The sequence below is a fragment of the Podarcis tiliguerta genome (assembly GCF_965153285.1).
Source record: "Podarcis tiliguerta genome assembly, chromosome: 12".
Lineage (NCBI taxonomy): Eukaryota > Metazoa > Chordata > Lepidosauria > Squamata > Lacertidae > Podarcis > Podarcis tiliguerta.
Genome location: NC_139545.1, coordinates 35,876,234 through 35,889,523, shown reverse-complemented (window position 1 = coordinate 35,889,523; position 13,290 = coordinate 35,876,234).

The following is a 13,290-nucleotide window of genomic DNA, read 5'->3' as shown; positions in this document are numbered from 1 at the left end:
AAGCAGAACATTCTGGGATCAAATTATAAACTGGGACGGCTTCTCTAAATCAGGGATGTCCCTGGAAAATAGGGACACTTGGAGGGTCTGAAATAAATACAAGGGAAATAAGTGTTTTTAAATTTTTGGATCACTGTGTTGGTCAGCTGTTTTTGGTCTTGCAGTTATTTCCTTCAAGCGTAGGAGAATTTATTTTTCTTCTTCTCTGTTTCTTCAGGAACATTCTTGGAGCTGATGGCCCATGTAATTGCTGTTAGTAGTACTGGTATGTGCATGTTTATGGGTTTAATTTGTCCCACACTGAAGCTTTGGAGAAACCAAAGGTGCCAAACTTGAAAAAATACACCTCAGTTAATTCAATCTTTTGGTGATTATTGGTAAACAACATTTCTTTTCCTTTCTTGGTAATAATTTATTTAGTAAATGGAACCAAATACTTTTTTTCCGGTTGCCATGTAACTCCCCCAAACACACATAACAGATCTCTGAGCAGTAAGCTGGTGATTTAGCAACGGAAATGACTGGGGTTTTTTTCCTCTGTTCAAAACCATATCTCTCTTTTTTTTGGTCTGGTGTACATCTATGACTCTCTCACTCTTTTTCTTATTCAGAAAGGAAGCACCCTCCGGATGATTCATTCTACACAAACCATACTGGTGCCATCTCCATAGTGATCGTGTTTGGTTTCTTGTGCTCAGTTCCTCTGGTCTTTCAGCTTTACTTTTGCAAGCTCTACAAATGGAATGGAAAGAACCTTATCCAGCTGCCTGCTGACCTCCATTCTTCCCTTATTTTACCCAACACAGACCAATGTACCTCTGGAAAGAGTTGCCACAAGAAGTTTAGTCACTGCCATATAGGAGGTTCTAACCCTTATGCCACATAATCCGCGTTGACTAGCATAGCCTTGCTCAAGAGTCCAGTGGCTCAATATTATGAGTCACAATGAATGGGCAATAAATATGAAGGATAAAGTGCAAGGGTTTCATCACCACTGCAAATGTTGCAAGTTGTGCTGGTGCACCAATATGATGAGGCAGACCCAGGGTATTTTGTCAGTGCTGCAGCAGATGTTCATATTGATCTGTCTCAAGCAACAACTGCTATTATTTTTGTTATTTATGGCGTATCAGCAATGTAAATTCTGCTTTACAAAGTAATGTAAGTAAAGTAACAGTGCCCCTGTGTCCCCAAGGACCGCATTATGCTTTACATTTAGGCAGTGTACATGTGTGGGTACAGGGGCTGGAAACATAAACAGGAGGGATGAGGCATGGGAAATAAGACAATGTAGGGATAAGGCAATGAGAACAGCAACAACATCAAGTGATAAATGCAGGAAACAGTTACATTAACCAGGGATGCAGACCATGTGGCCTTCTAGATGTTGGGACTTAAAACTCCCATCATCCTTGACTATTGTTTATGCTGGCTAGGGGCTGAGAGCTAGAGTCCAATATGCCTGGAAGGCTTTTCCAGAGGGGAGGGCCCAAATCAACACGTTTTCAGCAAAACACTCAGAACTTCAAGATGGCATGAACTGCTGTGGCAGGGGAATAGACTGCATTGGAAGATGAGAGAGGTGGCATCATGTGATGTATTCATAGAGGGCATTCGAACGGCATGGTGGAGGCATTTATCACTGCCGACTACCACAACATTAATATGTCATTTCCTGGCAGGGGAAACAAAATATGGCCCTCCAGGAGTGAGTCTCTGTCCAGTCGTTGGGCTTCCCCTACCCAGCACCAGCCCCTGCCCCTGCCTCCAAGTTACACCCTTCACCATGAAAAGATACGATCACCAGATGTTGTATAATTGGAGGACAAGAGATGATCTGCAGATATCGAGATCTTTTGGCTGCCTCAAATACATCTGCTGGCGGAGGAACCGGGGCGCAGAGGGAGCAGATATAATTCATTACAATTAGTAATGTGTTTTAGAATGAATTCAGAACTAGGGGCTCCAGCACGGGGCCTGCAGGCAACATGGTGCCTGCGAAGCCTCTGAGCCCATCCACCCTGCACTGTGGTTACTTCCTCCTCTCCAAAAAAGACCATGAACTAAAGCAGGAAGTGAGAAGAGCAATATCATTTCCCGCTTCCTCTTTCAGCTCTTACTTGCGTTTGAAGGCTCAGATTGGCACTTGAGCAGCTGAACATAGAACAGAGAGTCTGAAAGGGGTGGGAAGGAAAGCAGAGAGCAGTCTGAGGGACTTGGGGGGAAGAAAACAGGGTGACTGGGAGGAGGTGGGACGAGAAAGTAGGGCACCACAGGAGCTGGGAGGAACAGGAAGTGAAGTGCCAGAAAGAATGAGGGGAGGGGGGGGGAATGGTGTCCTTGAGAAGGGGAGAAAAGGTACATGTGCATGTGTATATGTGCCATTTCAGGCTGTGTGCTCCCAATACATTTAAAGCACATTTTCCTCCAACCCCCAAAAGAATCCTATGAACTGTTTGTTAGGGGTGCTGAGAACTGTAGTTCTGTGAAGGGATAAGCTACAATTTCCAGGATCCTCATGAATTTAACATTTTTTTTTGCAGAGCCCCCAAACCACTATCAAATCATAGATGACATCTATCTCCATTTACTGAACTGTACAAATCAGGGCTCCAGTGCTTTTTTGGGACCTCCAAGAATATAGCTCCAAGGCATGGATCTTCATAAAGTTTACAAGGCACCCCCTCAAACATACCATCTAGTCGTAGGTTACCTCTGTGTCACAGAAGTGCTCTGTGATTTCTTGGTAGCTTTGTTCTCACCCTGTGTAATAAAAACAAGAAGGATCTGTGTCTAGGATAAATGTTGTTTGCATTGCTGGCAAGCACTGGGTCTGCAGTGTTTACTGCACAATCTACCAACGTAACCCATTAATTTGACAGTGCAAAACCATACAAATTCAGTAGGATCCATTTTTAATTCTGCTGGGTCTAACTTTTATCCAGACCCAATGAAAAAGCAAAGTGTGTGTGTGTGCAAAGCAAAAGCAAAGTGTGTGTGTGTGCACTTGGGGGTGGGGAGCAGTTGTGGGGAGCAGGAAGAGAAGGGTGGTGCCCATGGCACTCTCCCAAAGTCCCAGAAAGTTGGAGAGCCTTGATTTAGAATTACACAGTACACTAACATATGTGATTCCTTTTCCTTCCAAAACGTTTTTCTTTTTCTTTTTTTAAGAAGAAAAGGCAGCTTTGTTAAAGGCTGCAGTTTGAAACAGAAGACCAAAACAGGGGGAAGAGGATGAACAGTAATATTTCCCCCTTGTGCTGTTTCTCCATAAGAGGATCCCTGCTGGATGAGGCCAAAGACCCATCTAATGCAGCATCCTTTTCTTACAGTGGCCAGCTAAGGTGCCTCTGGCAAGCCTGGAAGCAGGACCTGAATGCAACTGCACTCCCCCCACTTGCAGTTCCCAGCAACTTGCATTCAATGGCCTACTCCTGCCTCTGGCAGTGCAGGGAAGAGATAGTCAAAGTGGCTAGTAGCCATTGCTAGCCTTCTCCTCCATGAATTTGTCCGATCCTCTTGGGAAGCCATCCAAGTGGATGGCCATCATTATATCTTGTAAGAGCGAATCCCATAGTAGTTGTAGTTGTAGTAGTAGTAGTAGTAGTAGTAGTAGTAGTAATAATTTTTCATTTATACCCCGCCCATGTGGCCGGGTCTCCCCAGCCACGCTGGGCAGCTCCAAAAAAATATTGAAAAAGCAATAAAACACCAGACATTAAACAGGGCTGCCTTCAGATGTCTTCTAAAAGTCAGGTAGTTGTCTATTTCCTTGACATCTGGTGGGAGGGCGTTCCACAGGGCGGGCACCACCACCAAGAAGGACCTCTGCCTGGTCCCCTGTAACCTCAGTTCTTGCAGTGGGGGAATCACCAGAAGGCCCTCGGCGCTGGAGTTCATTGTCTGGGCTGAATGATGGGGTTGGAGATGCTCCTTCAGGTATACTAGGCTGAGGCCATTTAGGGCTATAAAGGTCAGCACCAACACTCTGAATTGTGCTCGGAAATGTACAGGGAGCCAGTGTAGGACTTTCAGGACTGGTGTTATACGGTCTCAGCAGCCGGTCCCAGTCACCAGTCTAGCTGCCGCATTCTGGCTTCCACCGCTGTTGTGACCCACCTGGGGTAGTTAGATGATTTTAGACTCTAGATTTAATTAACTTGTATAGATGGGGGAGAAGATGTTTAGATGCTTGTGTACATTGCTTCATTTGCTTCGAAAAGCATTAAACCAGCCCAACTTCCTTTTGGGGACCCTCCTGCCCACTGGACCTTTGGCCACAAATCCTGTTATGATGGTGCCACTGTATTCCCCACCCCTGGGAAAAGACGTTCTTGCTCATATCCGCCCTTAGGCTGCTGCTGTAGCAACAGAGGGTCAAGGCATGCAATGCTGCATTGCATATCTGTGGGACTAAGAACCGAGTTCCATTGTTCTATCCTAGGCCAATAGCACTTTGGTTTCTATGGCTACAACCCCCAGATGACTTGCATCATCCTATTGCAATCAATAGGAGCTCGATGTAAATGATTTAAGGTTTGCAGCTCACTAGGTCCCTTATGGCATACACCTGCTTCACTGCTCTCTTCAGTGAAACAAAAAATAAAAAACGTAGCCCTCAGCTGTTTTGGGACAATTGCTAAAAGCCAGATTAGATATGTGTAACAATTATACCATGCTACTTTAGTTTTTTAAAAAAATAAATACAACTTTGCTGTTATATATTGTATTTTTTAAAAAATGAAAAACAGCCTCAGGAGCAGAAAAATAACGTGAAAAGCAGCCAGTGGGGAAATAGTTAATGACCCCCCCCCCCAATTCCTCCTCCACTCCTGACTGCAGCCACTTGAGATTCCTTTCCATTAAAATAAAATATCCAGGATACTTACATGTAGACATGAGCAACATCTAGTATGACCTTAAGCTGCTGCTAGATTGTTGCAGTCCACAATTGCAGATGTGAGCCAGCTCTGTTCCCCACCAATTCAGAAAAGATGCTTTGCAAAGGCCGTGGTATACCGGGTATATTAAAAATGTGTAGGTGAAAAACAGCCCTCATTTAGTTCTCTGGAGATGGATGTGGGGAGCAGCTTGAATTGTTGAAGAAGCTCCCTGAGGGCTGAGTTAACAGGAGACAGGTCCTGTTCTTAATTTTTTAAGGATTAGAGAACCTTCCTTCCATAGCAATGATGGGCCCTCAAACGCTCCCCAGAAGCTGTTGAGCTACAGATCCCATAAGTCCCAGTCAGCATGGCCCATGGTGTCATGGTCCAGGAGTCAGCTTCCTCTGTTAAACAGCAGCCTGAAGGTAGAGAAGGTGGAGTGACTCTACCTGCAGCTGATCAGGAGAAGGCACAGATGAGAACCAGCTATCTTCTGGCTTCTGGCTTCTGGTAGCAGTCAGACACTGGAAACAATGCCTGTGATTCCTGGCTCTACCTTGCTGCTCCCCACTCCCTGTTTGGACCCTTGGCTTCATGTCCATTTGGATTCCATGACCCATGGATTGTTGGATTACATGGGCAGCTGTTTGCCCAACCCTTGGACTGGACTGGACTTCACATATGGATTCTTCTTGCAGAGACTCCTATCTCTTGTTTGTTTGGCCTCGCATCCCACACAGCTCTGCACTCCATTGTTCAGCAATGGGATTTGAGACGGAGCTACGACACATTGGTCAGGGATGGTGGGGGTTGTAATCCAACAACAGTGTGGTGCAGTAGTTAGTGTGTTAAATTAGGACCTGGGAGACCCAGGTTCAAATCCCATCAGCCATGAAGCTCATGTGTGTGTGTGTACCTTGGGATAGCCATTGCCTCTCAGATGAACCTACCTCATAGGGTTGTTGTGAGGATAAAACGAGGAGGGAAGAACCATGTATGTCACCTTGAGCTCCTTGGAAGAAAGGTGAGATATAAATGCAATAAATAAGCAAGCAAGCAAGAAAGTATATGCAGGACCATAGGTCCCTGCACTTTTCATTTTTTAACCCAAAGTTAAAGATGTGCATCCCTTTTAGAAGGCCTGGAATTTATTTTTAACGGTATCATGCAGAGCAATGGTAGAACCATATGCCCCATTCAGGAGAACTGGCAGTCAACTGCTGTTTAATTTCATTTTGGAAGGTTAACAGAAATCTGACTTCAGGGGGTGGTTAAGCAGCAGCCCAATAGATTTTCTAGGAAATGTGTTTAGATTGGACCCTCCTCCCTCCATCACCTATGCAGAACATAACTAACAGTAGAATGTTTTTGTTAGGTGGTTGGAAATGATGATGCTATTCCTGAGGATGAGGCAGAGCCCAGTAATGGAATTGCTTATCTGGCATTGACTGCCTCTTCCTCTGAGATGCCCCAAGCCAGCCAGAGCAGCTGCCACCTTAAGTGATGGCAGTGCTTTCGGCCAATTCCTGATGCCAAGTGCCCAAGCCAAATTCTCTGTGCCAAGAGGACTAGCAAACTGGCTACATGCTGATCTGGCTATTTGGCGGCTGTTTGGCTTGGTAGACAAAGGGAGGTAGGGAGTCTTATAGGCCCCTCAGTGAGAGGCGGGCCAGTGGAGCTGCTCTGTATACAGGACACAAATGCTATTCTGTTATCCCTTTCTACCCAGCCTATATGTCAAGGGAAGGAGATACTTTCCCCCCTCCTTCTACCAAGGACTGCTTTATCTCGGTGTACATGGTTGGAGTGGTAGTCCGTGGGCAGGAACAGTGGTGGATTGGGTCCAAAATAGGAATGTTCAGATCTGTCAGTTTTTACTTCTCTCCATTTCTCTTTTGCAACCTTAAATGAAGGTCTCCAGATTTCCACATTAGTTTATCATCATAATTATTTTCTATAAAAAACGTCCCCATGAAAATTTATCAGCATTTTAGTGCAAATTTCTCCTAAGGATTGCATGCAATTTTGCCCACTTCATCCATTTTTTAAAAAACCTTTCCACACACTATAATGCATTTTTTGGGGGTTATTTTCACTAATGTTATTTTTGTATGTTATTTTCATATGCGGTTGTATGCACGCTCTACCCTGGCCCATGCATTTTTGTGCATGTCGCTTGGCTGGAGAACTGCATTGCAATACTTGGAGAACTACAAATTCTAAAGGAGTGCTGTGTTTTGGTTCTTATATTGTTTCAGAAAGGGCAGATTATGTAGGTTTGCATTTAAATGAAGACTGAATCAAATATCACCCCCCATCCATAATCCAGAGTCAGAAGTGAGTGGGGTACCCATGCTGAACCTCATTTCACACTCCAAACCAGATAACAATTTTGGGAGGAACTTTGCTTGATTCATGAAGAGTTGGACAAATTAACATTCCAAGATGGGACCACCCAGTTTTGTGCAGATTTGCCTAGCCCAAGAAGGAAGTATTAGCTGTAACTTAAATTATGGGATGATGACATCAGCTGGAATATTCCCATTTACTGAAGTGGGCTTCTGAGTCGAAAGCATCTATGATTCCAGAGCTTGCATTCCTAAGGAAACTTCCTTGAATTTAGATAAATGCAATCACTGCTCCACTTTCCCCAATCAAAAGAGAGTAGGTAATGAAACTGATGAGGAGGTACTTTTGTTAGAACTGTGGGAGATTTAACCCATCTGCTTCCTTTGTCTTTACAGCACACCTGCAATATTGTCATGTCAGTAAGCAGATTCCATCCTGCTTGTCTTTGGTATATCACATCATGCAGAAATGCCAAAGATAAGGCAAATGATTTCTGTGTTCTCAAAGTTTCCCTTTGGGGAGAATTGGCTACTCATTTGTTCTGTTGGAAGGGTTTTCCCCCCTCCTTCTTTATGATGTTTCCTGTAAGCCCACAATGCTAGTAATTTCTAACTTTGGTTACAAAATTTCCCTTCTGCAAAAATACTTAGAAGAAATAGGCAACTGTTAATGTCAGGTTCTGATGTGGACTGACTGTGCCAGAAACCTATTTTTCTCTTTCTCTTGCTCGTGTCCATGGCACTCAGCATGATGCAAAACATAAATCTGTGAAAAAAAACTGTATTGTTGATGGATTCCAGTAACACCCTTGGCATACTACTGGGAAGAGCCCACAGGCTTCCCTTGTCTAACCGCCCCCCCCTTTAATGTGATTGCCTTCTTCACCCTCAAAAGTGTGATGTCTGTCTTTGAAGTGTTGAAAATAGATCATTCCAACAGCATTGCCAAGCAGGAGTAGGGGGCAGCAATTATCCCACCTACACAAAGCCTTTCAATTAGCAAGAGGTGTAGACTTCCACCCCTGCAGCCCTTAACAGAGCAAACACCAAAGGTGTGTGTGTGTCGTGTGTGTCCAGTACGATATCATAGCATTTTCTCAGTTATACTTGGTGGCAGGCACAAGTGAAGTTACAGCAGATGGGTGGGGTATAAATAACAAACAACAACTATTATTATTATTATTATTATTATTATTATTGAATCAAAACCAGAAATCTGCATGCTTGCATCATCAGTTCTGCAATAAGCTGCTGTCTGGAAGAAAAAGTCTGTCTAACACCTGAAAATACAAGCATTTGGCCACATCTTCAGGGGAAAATGTTAGCATCATTGGTCAGTGTACCATGCTAGCTGCTGATCTTTCTATTCAATGGATCAAGTTATGTAATTTTATCTTCAGCATTAGAACTCCTATTGTGCATGCGTAATCAAACAGGTTCTGGGCAATGTCAACATTCTGCATTTGTTCATGACTGTGACAGGTGAACAAGAGCAGGTGCAAATAGAGAGGCCAGCTGGGATAACAGAGATGCTCCAAATTAATAGACACCAGATGCAGGAAAAACAGGCAGGGCAAGGGGAGAGTTCAAAGGCAGTCCGCAGGGGAGCGGAGGCCCCTCTAAAAGAAGTGATGATAGATTGCACATAGATAGAAGTGCATGCTTTAATTAGATTGTGCAGATAGAAGGGCAGACTTCCATTACCAAAGTTTGGAATGTATTGAGAAAAATAAATTTACAGTGCCAGACTTCTCTTTTTGCAGTTCATGCATCTTGATGCAAGAAGTAGTCCCATGTCTTGAATGGTTAAGGATGTTTAATTTGTGAACTTGTAGCATAGGTCTGATACACAAATGCAGCCAAAAAATTTAAAGCGGGCTCTGAAGTCACGACTCTGTTGTCAAGTTCCACTATGAGCTATAAGTCTATACAAGGATGGGTATAACCTTTAGTCCACTTGCTTCTATGCAACATCACCAAAATAATCAGAATGTAAGTTAACTGATGTCCGTGGAGATAAAGAACAAAAATGGATGTGGTCTTTTAAACCTAATTTCAAAGAAACCACAACTTATCAGTGAAAATATGAAGGGGGGATATTTTATATCATGTGCTCCCAGAAAGTATATCTTGCGCATAATCTGTCAGACACAAATGCAAGCGGAGGATAAACTCCCCTTGGGTGAAAGTAATGATCTATGATGCCTAACAGTTTGCCAGATTTGAGGAAGGTGCCTAGCATAAGCGATGTATCCACCTTGTGTTTTCAGTTAAAAGGCTCCCCTTTAGAATGTAATCTTGTTTCTTTCTTCCTTTCCTCTTGCATAAACCGCTTGGTTATCATACTTTTATTTTTTCTTTCTTTGCTTTTTTAAAAAAGCATAGGAAGCGAAACAGTTTCACCACTAACTTCCTTCCTCTCCTGCTAGGCAGAAAAAGAAAAAAGAACTTTTAAGAAACAATGTTACTCAGTAAAACCATTGCTATAAAAAGAATGAGACTGAAATGTGGCTTCCAATAATTGGGTGGGAGTAGAACAAATCTTTTGTTTTAGCTCTGTGGTTTGCATCAGCACTGAAGACATCAGTGCTTTGATAATTTAATTGCTTCTAGAGGTGCAATTCTGCAGCTGGGAGCAAACTACACCAGGGCTTTTTCTCAGCTGTAGGGATCACCGCAAAGGTTCTCAAACTTTCCCTATCCTGGTTAGATGACCAAAGACATTGCTTCTGACAAATGTGTATGTGTGTTGTAGTTTACACGCTTTCTTGTTATTGTGTCTTAAACGCTGTGACCCATCTAACAGTTTTGCAGCCCCAAGAATTTACCTATAACTTGGATAAGCATTTTCACTAAAAGTATGAATCAATTTTTGTTCCCTATTCTGAAGTGAGGCACATAAAGAGCTAAAGTTTCGTGGGCAAATGTCACACTTACAGTACGGCCATGTCTATTGGAAACTGTAGAGAAAAGGTTTTCTGGCAAATGACCCATGACCAATGTAACATGTGAAAATCCAGTGACAAGACAACCACAAATAGATGCCTCCAAAGCATGATCGTGTGTATGTGACACTTTATTATGCATTCACAAGTTGCTGGTCAGCATCAAGTCCATGTGGAAACTTGCAATGGCCAAGGGAATTTGCACTTAGCTATGGCAACACCCTAATGAGTTGGTTTTCCCCCAACATTGTAATGTAAAGACTCAGCTTGATTTATTTATTCCCTCTATAGTCCCCTGAAGTGTACATAATTATCCCCCTTCTGCATTTTAACCTCATAACAACCCTGTGAGGTGGGTTAGAGTGACATGCAGAGAGAGAGAGAGAGAGAGAGAGAGAGAGAGAGAGAGAATGAAAAACAGAAAACTAAAAGGATACAAGTCAGTTGGTTGGAGTGCAGTGCTGATAAGGCCAAGAGGTTGAAGGTTTGATCCTCGTATTGTTTAGTCGTTTAGTCGTGTCCGACTCTTCGTGACCCCATGGACCAGAGCACGCCAGGCACTCCTGTCTTCCACTGCCTCCCGCAGTTTGGTCAGACTCATGTTTGTAGCTTCGAGAACACTGTCCAACCATCTCGTCCTCCGTCGTCCCCTTCTCCTTGTGCCCTCCATCTTTCCCAACATCAGGGTCTTTTCCAGGGAGTCTTCTCTTCTCTTCTCATGAGGTGGCCAAAGTACTGGAGCCTCAGCTTCATGATCTGTCCTTCCAGTGAGCACTCAGGGCTGATTTCCTTAAGAATGGAAAGGTTTGATCTTCTTGCAGTCCATGGGACTCTCAAGAGTCTCCTCCAGCACCATAATTCAAAAGCATCAATTCTTTGGCGATCAGCCTTCTTTATGGTCCAGCTCTCACTTCCATACATCACTACTGGGAAAACCATAGTGACCTTTGTCGTAAGGTGATGTCTCTGATCCTCGTATTAGACAGTTGCATATTCCTGCATTGCAGAGGTTTGGACTAGATGATTATCAGGGTCCCTTCCCTTCTATGATTCTATGAAATAAGTAAATGTCTACTTTTTTCCCCCTGCGTGGGGGGGGGGGGGAATCATCCTTATAAATGCTTTTAAAAAGACCCAAAGCAAATGTTTGAGGCATGTTCCATTGAACTTAAGGGAACATGAACATCAGAAAGACTTTGCATGCCCAGACTCTGATCCTCACCTTACCCGAGTGGGTATGAATGATGGACATGACACACCTAGATTAGATTGAATAAGGCCACAATTTTATTTACAACAGAGGTCAGAGGTATGGTAGATCTCCAGTGAAAATAGGAATGTCCTGCCATACCCTCCTTCCAACATTTCTCCAATGAAAATAGGGACATCCTGAGGAAAAGTGAGGTGTTCTGGGATCAAATCAGAAACCAGGACGGCTTCTGTAAAACTAGGACTGTCCCTGGAAAACAGGGACACTTGGAGGGTCTGCTAAAACCATCTGTATTAATGTTAAAAGCCCATTAGGAACACACGTTTCCAGATATATTGCAATTGAGCAAGGAAGAGCCAGTTTGGCAGGAGTGTATATTTCAGTTTATGCTGTGGCCAATCCTATGGAAAGCTTAAAAAGAAACAGCACTACAAGCATTTCATTGTATTCTGGATTTGTAGGGTGTTGTACTTTTCTGTAACAGCATTTTTTACAGCTTAGTTTTGTTTTTTTAAAAATCGTTTTCTGCACAGTCAAAACTATAGGTATGCTACAATGACTATTTTGTGAAAACTAGGATTTATTGCTCTAGTGACTGGTTTTAAAAATGGATAACAAGGTGCTTCCTATGCAAAACGCTATATACCAGTTTATGCACAATCCCATCATCTTGGTCAGGGGTGGGGAACTGGATGTGCCTGGTGGGGCAGGCCCTTATCTTCCCCCACCCCACCCCCCACTGTCAAAATTTGGCAGGTAAGGAACATGCAGGCAAAAGCACAGCTTGTAAAGCACTGATAAACATCTGGTTGTGGGGGCTTGCGAAGTCCAGTGCACAGCATTCTGCAAGACTCAAAGATTTTAGGTTTTATGCACATTAGAGTGTAGGAGAGAGGATGGGTTCCCTCACCAAACAAAGAAGCTTCAGTGTGAATTTAGGTCGACACAGGTAAATGCTGCAACTAGTCCATCACCCCATTCCTGCACAGTTGACCATCTGTCCCCTTTTTCTGGCGCGCAAGTTAGTGATTCACACTGCAGGGTCTATATATAGCAGAAGTAAAAAGAAAGAAAGAAAGAAAGAAAGAGAAAGGAAGGAAGGAAGGTAAAGGACCCCTGACAGTTAAGTCCAGTCACGAACGACTCTGGTGCTCATCTCACTTCATTGGCCAAGAGAGCAGACGTTTGTCCACAGACAGTTTTTCTGGGTCATGTGGCCAGCATGACTAAGCCGCTTCTGGCAAAACCAGAGCAGCACATGGAAACGCCATTTACCTTCCCACCAGAGCGGTACCTATTTATCTACTTGCATTTTTGGGTGTGCTTTTGAACTGCTAGGTTGTCAGGAGCTGGGACCAAGCAACGGGAGCTCACCCTGTTGCGGGAATTCGAACCACTGACCTTCCGACCAGCAAGCCCAAGGCTCAGTGGTTTACACCACAGCGCCACCCGCATCCCACAGCAGAAGTAGAGATGTGCATATCTGAGTGCCCCCCCTCCTGCCCTACGGTTTGTAAACATATTCTGCTGAGGCTCATTTCAACCAGACCACAGAAATATTTCTGGGGCCTGCAAGATATACTTGCACCCATTAATGTGTGAAAATTGCATGGTCTTTTGATATTCAAAGATGTATTTTCATAAAGCAATATAATCTCTTCATTTTAGCAATGTCCCCCTTTCAGTATTGTTTTCTTTTGCTTTCCTTTCTCTCTCTGTTGAATCTCCCTTCCAGCTGAAATTATGCAGAAGCTGGTTGCATGGATTTAGTCAGTTTCACTGCTATCTAGGGGTTTGCTAGACATGGTCTGTGCTTAAAAGTGCTGGATGAACAGAATGATCACACTGTAATGCTTTCCATCAGAACACTACATGATGGATATTACAAGCAGCAGCATATTCCA